The sequence below is a fragment of the Bufo gargarizans genome, chromosome 7 (genome assembly GCF_014858855.1).
Source record: "Bufo gargarizans isolate SCDJY-AF-19 chromosome 7, ASM1485885v1, whole genome shotgun sequence".
Classification (NCBI taxonomy): domain Eukaryota; kingdom Metazoa; phylum Chordata; class Amphibia; order Anura; family Bufonidae; genus Bufo; species Bufo gargarizans.
Window position 1 is genome coordinate 94768632 of NC_058086.1, and position 13155 is coordinate 94781786.

General features: G+C 40.3%; 1 protein-coding gene across 2 annotated transcripts in view; it reads right to left on the bottom strand.

Annotated features, from left to right (window-relative positions):
• Positions 1 to 13155, bottom strand: part of NTMT2 (N-terminal Xaa-Pro-Lys N-methyltransferase 2) — a 404223-nt gene that overhangs the window by 354595 nt on the left and 36473 nt on the right. The gene's annotated exons all lie outside the window — the stretch shown is intronic.

Below are 13155 nucleotides of genomic sequence, written 5' to 3' on the forward strand. Positions count from 1 at the left end.
CCAGGTCCAAGTTGAAATCGCAATGCGATTAATATAACTCGAAATAATCGCATGGCGATTTCAACTTAGCACTGCTATATTCCATATTAGGCTAGAATTAACGAATATGGAATATAGCAGTGCTTAAGTTGAAATCGCAATTTGATTATTATAACTTGAATTAATCGAATTGCGATTTCAACGTAATTCTCAAATCCGACAGTACATTCTAGTATATGGAGACGTTCCCATGGTGATGGGGACGCTCCATGAGCACGGAAGTCGGCAGAAGCGGAAACGGGCACTGACTGGAGCATAAAAAAAAAGAAATGAAAATTTGATTTCGCGAATATATAGCACTATATTCAAAATATTCGCAAAATCTCGAAATCGCGATATTCGAGAAAAAAATTTGCAATTCGAATATTCACGCTCAACACTAGTCGAGGACCTTATCGTCCTCCACATCATCTTCCAGCCAGTCTTCACCCCTGCCCTCCTTCGGTCTGCACACTTTCGGTCTGCACACTCACAGCCCCAGCAGTTGGCACCTGTGCTTCATCATCATCCGAGACGTGCTGCGATAGTGCTCCCATGTACTCATCTTGAAAGATAAGTGGTTGTGCATCAGTGCACTTACTCTTCCACTTCTGGGGCAGGGCTAGGTGGATGGCCCTGGGAAGCCTCTCTAACAGAGTCATCAAAAAGCAGAAGAGACTGCTGCATGACTAGGGGCTCAGACTGCTTGGCTGATCTGTAAGGGGGTATGGTGAAAGACTGATGGACATGGGCTGCAGGTGCCAACTCTGATCGTTCAGTAGGAGACTGGGTAGGAGACAAATGTGAAGGAACTGGAGGCACTGTCAGCAACCCAATCTACTATCGCCTGTACTTGTTCAGGCCTCACCATTCGTAGAGCCGCATTAGGCCCGACCAAATACCGCTGCAGGTTCTGTCGCCTACTCTCACCTGAGGACGGGGTTTCACTTGTGCGTGTAGCTGGCACAGATCGACCACATTTCTCGAATTTAGGATCTTGCCCTAAATGGGTGTTTAATTAATAGTAGAATACAAAGACAGTATATAAAGGGTGTATCTCACACGCCCTGAACCACACTAGGCCTCAATTAAATTTGTTTTACTCAAAAGGGCTATATTTCAAATGACATCTGCAGCAAAGGCTGCCAAATATATATTTTTTTGCCCAAACAGGTGTTTGTTTAATAACTGAATAAGATAGCAGTATATAACCCTGGAATTTCAAACGTCTTGATGCTCCCCAAAAAGGGGGTTTTCTTAATGAATTTATTAATTCCGGGCTCATTTTGACCTTAACCCCTTCCCGTTCACAGACCACAAACAGTGCAGTAATGTTGGCAAGGGTCCAATCGGAGTGATCCCTTGCCGGCAATCGATCAGATTGGTTAGTCTGTGCAGACTAACCAATCGGATCGTTGCAGTGAAAAAAATGCCTGTTCCAGGCTCTGATCTGCGCTCTGCAGATCTGAGCCTGAAATCAGGTAGTGTCCTCGTGCCCCCCCTGATCTGTGCCCCCTTCCTGTGCGCCTCCAAGCCCCCCCTTGTACCCGCCTGCCCCTGATGCAGTTCCCCCGCCCCCATCCATATTTATTAAGCCTGCCCTTGATGCGGTCTGCCTCCTCCCCGCCCCATACATTTATCCTGCCCCCATTTGTGCCCCCTCAATGCTGGCCTTACCTTCCCCCTTTCCAGTGCTGCCCCCTGCCCTCTGCCCCCAATGAGGTGCAGTCCCCCTGTTGTATTTGATGGCGGCGGCTCCATTCCTGAGCTGCCGCCATCAGCAGCGAGTGTCAGCTCTATGCTGACACTCTGCTGTAACCCCTTAGTTGCTGCGGTGGTATCAGCATCCATGGGGTTAATAAAGGGAGGGGGCTCCCTCTTTTAAACATCGGGGCTGCCGTGCTGCAATGGCTCTTCAAGATCCAAGAGAGACTTGACAAAAAAAAGTGAAAATAATAAAAGTAAAAATAAAAAAATAAATTAAATAAAAAACTACACATATTAGGAATCACCGTGTCCGTAACGACCGTCTCTATAAATATATCACATGATAGACCCCGTCCGATAAACACCATAAAAAAAAAGCAATTTTTGTCACCTTACATCACAAAAAGTGCAACACCAAGTGATCAAAAAGGTGTATATAAAACAAAATGGTACCAATAAAACCGTCACCTCATCCCACAAAAAATTAGACTCTACATAAGAAAATCGCTCAAAAAAAATATATATATAGTTCTTAGAAAATTGAGACACTAAAACATAATTTTTTTATTTCAAATTTTCTATTATTGTGTTAAGGTGAAATAATTTAAAAAAGTGTACATATTAGGTGTCACCGCATCTGTAATAACCTGCTCGATAAAAATATCTCATGGTGAACACCGTTAAAAAAGAAAAAAAAACTGTGCCAAAAAATACATTTTTCTCACCTTACATCACAAAAAGTAACATAGTAACATAGTAACATAGTACATAAGGCCGAAAAAAGACATTTGTCCATCCAGTTCGACCTGTCATCCTGCAAGTTGATCCAGAGGAAGGCAAAAAAAAAACCTGTGAGGTAGAAGCCAATTTTCCTCACTTTAGGGGAATAAAAAATCCTTCCCGACTCCAATCAGGCAATCAGAATAAATCCCTGGATCAATGATATCTCTCTAGTAGCTATAGCCTGTAATATTATTACGCTCCAGAAATACATCCAGGCCCCTCTTGAATTCCTTTATTGTACTCACCATCACCACCTCCTCAGGCAGAGAGTTCCAGAGTCTCACTGCTCTTACCGTAAAGAATCCTCTTCTATGTTTGTGTACAAACCTTCTTTCCTCCAGACGCATAGGATGTCCCCTCGTCACAGTCACCGTCCTGGGAATAAATAGATGACGGGATAGATCTCTGTACTGACCCCTGATATATTTATACATATTAATTAGATCTCCTCTCAGTCGTCTTTTTTCTAAAGTGAATAACCCTAATTTTGATAATCTTTCAGGGTACTGTAGTTGCCCCATTCCAGTTATTACTTTAGTTGCCCTCCTCTGGACCCTCTCCAGCTCTGCTATGTCTGCTTTGTTCACTGGAGCCCAGAACTGTACACAGTACTCCATGTGTGGTCTGACTAATGATTTGTAAAGTGGTAGGACTATGTTCTCATCACGGGCATCTATGCCCCTTTTGATGCAACCCATTATCTTATTTGCCTTGGCAGCAGCTGCCTGACACTGTTTTTTGCAGCTTAGTTTGCTGTTTATTAAAATTCCTAGATCTTTTTCCATGTCAGTGTTACCGAGTGTTTTACCATTTAATAACTACGGGTGACTTGCATTATTCCTTCCCATGTGCATAACTTTACATTTGTCAGTGTTAAACCTCATCTGCCACTTATCTGCCCAAGCCTCCAATCTATCCAGATCACTCTGTCCTCTTCAGTGTTAATTACTTTACACAGTTTAGTGTCATCTGCAAAAATTTATATTTTACTATGCAAGCCTTCTACAAGATCATTAATAAATATATTGAAGAGAATAGGGCCCAATACTGACCCCTGATGTACTCCACTAGTGACAGTGACCCAATCTGAGTATTTACCATTAATAACCACCCTCTGTTTTCTATCACTGAGCCAGTTACTTACCCACTTACAGACGTTTTCTCCCAGTCCGAGCATTCTCATTTTATATACTAACCTTTTATGTGGTACAGTGTCAAATGCTTTGGAGAAGTCAAGATACACGACATCCATTGATTCGCCGCTGTCAAGTCTAGAACTTACCTCCTCATAGAAACTGATTAAATTTGTTTGACATGATCGATCCCTCACGAAGCCATGCTGATATGGCGTTATTTGCTTATTTCCGTTAAGATGCTCTAACATAGCATCTCTCAGAAAACCTTCAAACAGTTTACCCACAACAGATGTTAAACTTACCGGCCTATAGTTTCCAGGCTCTGTTTTTGGACCCTTTTTGAATATTGGCACCACATTTGCCATGCGCCAATCCTGTGGGACATTCCCTGTCAATATAGAATCTGCAAATATCAGAAATAAGGGTCTGGCTATGACATTACTTAATTCCCTTAGGATACGAGGGTGTATGCCATCCGGTCCTGGCGATTTGTCTATTTTAATCTTTTTAAGTCGCTGATGTACTTCTTCCTGGGTCAGACAGGAAACTTTTAATGGGGAATTAATTTCAACATTCGGCATGTCATCTGACAGTTTATTTTCCTCAGTGAATACATTGGAGAAAAAAATATTTAACAGCTTTGCTTTCTCCTCGTCGCTCTCTGCGACTCCCCCCTCATTACTCTTTAACGGGCCGACACCTTCAGATTTATACTTTTTAACATTTATAGAATTGAAGAACATTTTAGGGTTAGTTTTACTCTCTTTGGCAATTAATCTCTCAGTCTCTAGTTTGGCCGCTTTTATTTGTTTTTTACATGTTCTATTTTTTTCCTTATAGTTTTTCAATGCTTCCGTGCTACCTTCCTGTTTTAGTGTTTTATATGCTTTCTTTTTGTCATTTATTGCTTTCTTTACAGTTCTGTTTACCCACATTGGTTTCTTTTTGTTCCTTAACCTTTTATTCCCATACGGTATGTACCTCTCACAATGAGATTTTAGGATGCTTTTAAAGATATCCCATTTTGTGGCTGTATTTTTATTTGCGAGGACTTTATCCCAGTTAGTTAGGCCTATGGCCTCTCTTAGTTGGCTAAATTTAGCTTTTTTGAAGTTTGGTATTTTTATTCCTCCCTGTACAAACGCTCTCTTGAATGATAATTGGAAGGTTATTACTTTGTGGTCACTATTTCCCAGGTGTCCCCCGACCTGCACGTCTGTTGTTCTGTCAGGCCTATTGGTTAATACTAAGTCCAGTATGGCCATCCCTCTAGTCGGGTCCTGAACCAGTTGGGAGAGGTAATTGTCTTTGGTTATTGCCAAGAACCTGTTTCCTTTATGAGATACACAAGTTTCAGTTTCCCAGTCTATATCTGGGTAGTTGAAGTCCCCCATAATAACCACCTCATTATGATTTGCCGCCTCGTCTATCTCGTTTAGTAGTATATTTTCTGTGGACTCTGGTATATTAGGTGGTTTATAGTAAACTCCTATTAGTAATTTATTATTGTTTTTATCGCCATGTATCTCTACCCACAGTGACTCCACATGTTCATGTCCCTCACTTATATCTTCACGGAGTGTGGGCTTTAGACAGGACTTTACATAAAGGCAGACCCCCCCCCCTCTCCGGTTTTGACGATCCTTTCTAAACAGGCTGTAACCCTGTACATTAACTGCCCAGTCATAGCTTTCATCCAGCCATGTCTCAGTTATTCCCACTATGTCATAGTCCTCCTCACACATCACTAATTCCAGTTCACCAGTTTTATTAGTCAGGCTTCTGGCATTAGTATACATACATTTGAGAGGTTTATGTATCTTTTTTACTCTACACCTTTCCTTCTGAACTGTTCTAGTCCCTCCTTCCATTCCTCCCCCAGTCTCACTACCTTGCCCCCGGTCTCTATCTGCACTATCTTCCCATTCTATAACATAATTACCCTCCCCCCCAGTCCCCTCCCCCCCAGGAAGCGATCAAAAAGGCTTATGACCCCCAAAATAGTACCAAACCTTCACCTCATTACGCAAGAAATTATACCCTATTTAAGACAATCGCCCATAAAATAAAAAAGCTATGGCTCTCAGACTATGGAGACACTAAAACATCATTTAGGAGCTTTCGAAAAACTATTATTGTGTAAAACTTAAATAAATAAGAAAAAGTATACATATTAGGTATTGCCACGTCCATAATGATCTGCTCTATAAAACTGTCACATGACCTAACTCTTTATATGAACGCTGTAAAAATAAATAAATAAAAACTGTTCCAAAACAGACAATTTTTTGGTCACCTTGCGCCATAAAGTGTAATAATGAATGATCAAAAAATCCTATGTACCCAAAAATGGTACCAAAAATACCTCAACACTTTCTGCAAAAAACGAGCCCTGCACAAGACGATCGGCAAAAAAATAAAAAAATATGGCATTCAGAAAATGGACACACAAAAACATAATTTCTTTTTCAAAAATGCATTATTATGTAAAACTGAAACAAACAAAGTAGACATATTTGATATCATTGTGTCCGTAACAACCTGCTCTATACAAATAGCACATGATCTACCCTGTCAGATGAATCTTGTAAAAAGAAAACAAAAAAAAACGGTGCCAAATTTTTTTCGGTTACCTTGCCTTAGGCATGCTCAACCTGCAGCCCTCCAGCTGTTGTAAAACTACAACTCCCACAATGCCCTGCTGTAGGCTGATAGCTGTAGGCTGTTCAGGCATGCTGGGATCTATAGTTTTGCAACAGCTGGAGGGCCGCAGGTTGAGTATGCCGGCCTTGCCTCACAAAAATCGTAATATAGAGCAATTAAAAATCATATGTACCCCAAAATAGCACCAATAAAACTGGCACCAATAAAATCTGCCTTCCAAAAACCGGCATTACTTTTTTTCTGCACCCTGCCGTGCGCCCTTACATCAGTTTACGACCACATGTGGGGTGTTTTCTCTAAGCAGGGGAATCAGGGTAATAAATATTGAGTTTTGTTTGGCTGTTAAGCCTCAATGTGTTAAAGAAAAAATGTAATAAAATGGAAAATCTGCCCAAAAAGTGAAATTTAGAAATGTCATCTATATTTTCCTTTAATTCTTGTGGAACACCTAAAGGGTTAACAAAGTTTGTAAAATCAGTTCTGAGTAACTTGAGGGGTGTAGTTTCTACAAAGTGACTTCAGACCTGAACTGTTCCTTAAAAAGTGGGTTTTGGAAATGTTCTTAAAAAATTTAAGAATTGCTTCTAAACTTCTAAGCTTTCTAACGTCCTAAAAAAATAAAATTACATTCCTAAAATGATGCCCACATAAAGTAGACATATGGGGAATGTTAAGAAATAAATATTTTATTAGGTATCACTTTCTGTTTTAGAAGCAGAGAAATTGACATTTGGAAAATTGTGAATTTTTCTAAATATTTGGTAAATTTGGATTTTTTTCATAAATAAAGGTGAAATATATTGACTCAAATTTATGACTGAAGTACAAGGTGTCACGAGAAAACAATCTCAGAATAGCTTGGATAAAAGTGTTCCAAAGCTATTACCACATAAACTGATGCATGTCAGATTTGTAAATTTTGACCTGGACACTGGGGCATCAATGACCCTTGGTCATGAAAGGGTTAAGGACCTGGCCATTTTTTGCAAATCTGACCAGTGTCACTTTATTTGGTGATAACTTTAAAACTATTTGACTTATCCAGGTCATTCTGAGATAGTTTTTTCGTCACATATTTTAATTCATGACACTGGTAAAATGGAGTAAAAAAATAATAATTTTTATTTATAGAAAAATACTAAATTTGGAAAAAAAATTGAAAAGATTTGCAAATTTCCAAGTTTCAATTTCTCTACTTTTATAATACAAAGTGATACCTACAAAATTAGTTATTACTTTACATTCCCCATATGTCTACTTCATGTTTGGATCATTTTGGGAATTACATTTTATTTTTTGGGGATGTTACAAGGCTTACAAGTTTAGAAGCAAATCTTGAAAATTTTCAAAAACCTACTTTTCAAGGACCAGTTCACCCAAAAATGACCCCATTCTAGAAACTACATCCCTCAAGGTATTCAAAACTGATTTTACAAACTTTGCTAACCCTTTAGGTGTCCCACCAGATTTAATGGAAAATAGAGATACAATTTAAAAATTTTACTTTTTGGGGAGATTTTCCATTTTCAATTTTTTTTTCCAGTTATACAGCAAGCCAAACAGCCAAACAAAAATCTATATTTATGGCTCTGATTCTGTAGTTTACAGAAACACCCCATATGTGGTCATAAGCCGCTGTACAGGCACACGGCAGGGCGCAGAAGGAAAGGAATGCCATACGGTTTTTGGGAGGCAGATTTTGCTGGACTGTTTTTTTGACACCATGTCCCATTTGAAGTTCCCCTGATGCACCCCTAGAGTAGAAACTCCAAAAAAGTAATCCCATTTTAGAAACTACGGGATAGGGTGGCAGTTTTGTTGGTATTTTTGGTTGCTCTATATTTAACTTTTTGTGAGGCAAGATAACAAGAAATAGCTGTTTTGGCACCGTTTTCATTTTTTGTTATTTGCAACATTCATCTGACAGGTTAGATCATGTGGTATTTTTATAAACCAGGCTGTCACGGACGCAGCAATACCTAATATGTATACTTATTTTTTTATTTCTGTTTTACACAATGTTTTATTTTTTTAAACAAAAGAAAATCATGTTTTAGTGTTTCCATAGTCTGAGAGCCATAATTTTTTCATTTTTTTGGACGATTCTCTTGGGTAGGGTATCATTATTGCGGGATGAGATGACGGTTTTATTGGCACTATTTTTGAGTGCGTGTGACTTTTTGATCGCTTGTTATTACACTTTTTGTGATGTAAAGTGACAAAAAATTGCTTTTTTTACACCATTTTTTAAATTTATTTTTTTACGGTATTTACCTGAGGGGTTAGGTAATGTGATTTTTTTTTTATAGAGCAAGTTATTATGGATGCTCTGATACCTAATATTTATACTTCAGTTTTTTATTTAAAGGGAACCTGTCACCAGTTTTATGGTGTCCTATCTAACTGCAACATAAATAAGTGACTGATTCGCTTAGCAAAATGCTGGGTCACTTTCTTTAATTGACCCAGTCAATCTGACAACATCGTGTGTTGAAAAACTCCAGCTGATAATGATGAATCCTGAATATTCATGAGCTCCTGACTTTCCCCGCCCACCTTCTGCTGAATGACAGTTTGTTTCCATAGGAATCAGCAGCAGGTAGGCAGGGGAGTAGCTATAGCTCTGAATTAAATATACGCTGGACTCAATGACATCACACCGGACTCGAATCAGCTCATTAGCATGCGGCATCTTTGTGTGTATATTATGAGGTAAAAATAAAGAATTCCGCAGCACATCCAAATCGTAAAAAAGTAGAAAAAGGCTTTATTCACCAGACATGCAACGTTTCAATCCTCTCAATGGGATTTTTCTCAAGCAGTGACGCCTCCACAGCCGCTGGCACTCCGACTGTACCTTATTGACAGTGGTGCTGCCCACACTCCTTTACCTGTATTATATTATGAGGTAACCATCTGTCACACCAGTAAGTGAATACATCTAAGGTACTTTTTAGTAGTTAATGATTCTATATAATTAGTTAGATTATAATCAAATATCCACATGACAGGTTCCCTTTAAGTTTTACACAATGATTTCATTTTTGAAACAAATAAAAAATCATGTTTTAGTGTCTCCATGTTTTTTCAGTTTTTGGGCGATTATCTTAGGTGGGGTCTCATTTTTTGCGGAATGAGATGACAGTTTGATTGGCACTATTTAGGGGTGCATTACAATTTTTGATCGCTTGCTATTACACTTTTTGTGATGTAAAGTAACAACATTTTTTTTTATTTAGCATAGTTTTTATTTTTAATTTTTTACGGTGCTTATCTGAAGGGTTAGGTCATGTGATTTTTTTTTATAGAGACAGTTGATACAGACGCGGAGATACTTAATATCTATATATTTTTTTATGTAAGTTTTACACAATAATACAATTTTTGAAACAAAAGAAAAAATATGTTTTAGTGTCTCCATATTCTGAGCCATATTTATTTTTATTTTTTTGGGCGATTGTCTCAGGTAGGGGCTCCTTTTTTTTGCAGGATGAGGTGACAGTTAGATTGGTACTATTTTGGTGGGCGAAAAAAAATTTGTATTTTGGCAAAAATGTGTGTTTCAAAAAACCCAGAGAAATATGGTTGTATTTCTAGCTTAAATTGCACACTTTCTAATCCAGATGTATATTGCCAAAAAAGTGTTGTTTTTTTTACTAACAGAATATGAAAGCTGTATATAATGTTTGAATTTCACACGTCCAGATGCAGCTAGGGATGTAAAATAGTGTATTTTGCACAAAAAGGATGTTTTAAAATCCCAGAAAATTATGGCTGTATTTCTAGCTAAAATTGCCCACTGACTAATCCTGCAAATGCACCAGATGTTGTATATTGGCCAAAAAGTGTGATTTTTTTTACAACCAGATTATTAGTGCAGTTTTCCAAGATTGGATTTTAATGTCACAAAAGCCCAGATGCAGTGCTGGTGCACTGAGCTTGCATAAAATGGCTGCCGCCGCCACCGCCCACCTAACTGACAGAGGTTTAAAAGTTGTTGTTTTTCGGTCACTGGGCTCAGGGCAGGGTAAAAAGATTGTGCCCTGTACCCACACAACTAAATGTGTGTCGATCACTGAGTTAGATTCACATTCTGAACCAAAGATTCTCTCCTATTCTCTCCCTGAAATCACCAGCCGCATCCTCTCCTTACACTAGTAGCAGCAGAGTGACGTGCAGCGCTACGTGACTCAAGCTTATATAGAGGCTGGGTCACATGCTACTCTGGCCAATCACAGGCATGCCATTAGCAGACATGGCTGTGATGGCTTCTAAGGGCACAGAGTTAAACGCTTGTTGATTGGCTGCTCTGCAGCCTTTCAAAAACCGATTAGAAATCGCCGAACACCGAACCCGAACTTTTACTGAAATGTTCTGGTTCTGGTCCGGGGTCCAAAAATCCAAATGTTCGGTATGAACCCGAACTTTACAGTTTGGGTTCGCTCAACTCTACTTCTGAGCAAAACATCAGCCTGGCTTGAGTATGTGGGAAGTTCCAGTGTGAAATGTCCCTTTAAATTATGGAGTCCTTGAAATAAACAATAGCAACACGTGTGGCCTGGCACAAAAAATAGACCCTGTGAGGAATATGGATCAATATTTTATGTCCGCCATGTTCCCACACCAGCCATCAGCTGTCAGATAGCAGAGGTATGTTCAAAAATAAAAAAAATGGTAAAAGCACGTCCAATAGCCTTTTCAAGCATCACTAAGCCGAAACGTTGCATCTGGAATAAAGTTCCGCTTTTTGGAAAAAAACTTTTTGGACGTGCTGTCTCCATTTTTTTATTTTGGGACATTCATGAGTTATTTTTTGGGGGGGCTTTTTACCACCTCCCCTGGAGACGAGCACCCACAGCATCAGTACTTAGGAGTGCTGTTCACCCGTATTTTCGAGATAGCAGAGGTAGTGAACTCCACAGGAGGGCCCTGCTTCAAAGCCTGCAGATGGCAGAGAACCTCTAGCAGTCCACCAGTGTTTACAACTTTTCATACTTCCATTCAGCCAGCCAGGAACCCCAGCTAATGGAACAGGAAAGACCTCTCTGCAGGAGAACCGTTAATTTATAAGGAATTATGAATCGCCTGGCCATCACAGGCATAAACCGGATACATATTTGTGTCCCTGTGGCCACAATAAACAGGCCCATGGTCATAGTCTGGCGGTGGGATGCCAGGGAAGGAAGATCTATATATTTCTCTCAACAGAAACAAAATAACTGTACCATGCTTGGACTCTACTAGCCGGAACCCAGGCAGATCTGTTGGTCCCAGAACCATCTCCCTGTGACCTTCTGGTCTGGAGCTATGAACCCTAAAGGGTTTTGTGTGTCATTTGCTGCCAGTCGAGCAGAGGTGGGGTGGACCCCTCCCAGAGGCCGGGAGGGGAGGGGCCTTGTGCCAGCAAGCGGGCGGATTTTCTCTGAAAAGGGGTCACATCATGCCATGTGTTTGGAGAGACCTGGAAACTGCTGACATCACTGCCCGCAAGTGACCACAGCCAAGGATTATTCCATGATCGTAACCCAAAGGAACATTCATCTACCCAGTAACTGAATTGCACTCTGTGTAATCCTGTTTGTACCATACTACCTGTATTTGTAACCTCAGACCACTGTGTATATTCTTTGTGTATAGTGTGTTATCTAGTGTGCCCTTAAGGCGATTAAATATATAATTTAATCTTGTGCTGTCTTGTATCTCGATCACGAATCCCCACGTCTGTGTTTCGGCCTAGTTATAAGCTACCGCGGGTTGGTTTCTCACCCTATATAATCCTGTTAGCGGACCAGGCTTATATCAAATGAGAAGCTGGTGGCAGATTTCCCGGGCTGAGGAAGCTCTGTTTCACTGGGGCAGTGACCAGGCTTCCTCAGCTTGTTGCCTCTCTGTGCCCATGTGGACAGGAGGAGTCGAGGTAAACCAAGCTGACCTTACATGCTCCTCCGGGTGGGGGTAAAGTCACGTCTTGGTAACCAGTGAACATACCGTATCTTGAGAGCTCGACGTAGTTGATGTCCGGTGTCAGTCGGGGCATGAGGGGTACGGTATTTGTCATAGACCCTATGTAACTAACTACAGGCCTAGTCTCTGTCTCTGGGCACCAAAACTGTAATGAGGTGCGTGCACGATCTTACCGACCCAGGTCTACTCTGCCTCCGCTGGTGACTGTGAACAGAACAAATGCCTCTCCAATAAGGATGTAGTCCTGCAGTGTATGTAGATTTGCTCCTCAGCTCTCTTCAGCATTCCTGAAAGCAATCCTCACCATTCGAAAATAAGTATTCAGGCCTACAAAATGACACAGAATCTCTGCGTGCACCAGAAAAAGGTGTTTCATAGCTGGCACAGATCGACAACGTCTTCTCCCTACATTAGGAGCTCCACCAACAACAACCGCAGGATCATGGTCACGTCCCCCTAGTTGATGCTCCTCTCTTTTTTTTTTTTTTTACAGTCAACCACCAAATTGGCTGAAAAGACGAACCATTTTATTTCTATGTCATGGGAGAAAATTAAGTGTATTGCACCCTAAAAAATGGCTATAGGTCACGGACACAATTATTAATAGATTGATTTAGGCCTCATGCACGCGGCCATTCCGTTCATTGGGGACAAGTTCTATTTTTTTGTGGTGGCTCTGTTGCACACCACAGCTCCGGATTACTGACCCATTCAAGTGAACAGGTACGCATCCGTGGTGCGGAGTGCACACGGCTGGTGCCCATGTAGTGTGCACTCCTTACTCAGTTATTTCAGTAAGATGGATGCAAAGGCGGTGTGATGAACCCCAAAAAATGACTTTATGTCACTGACGCAATTAACATATTGATTTACTCTCCTATTA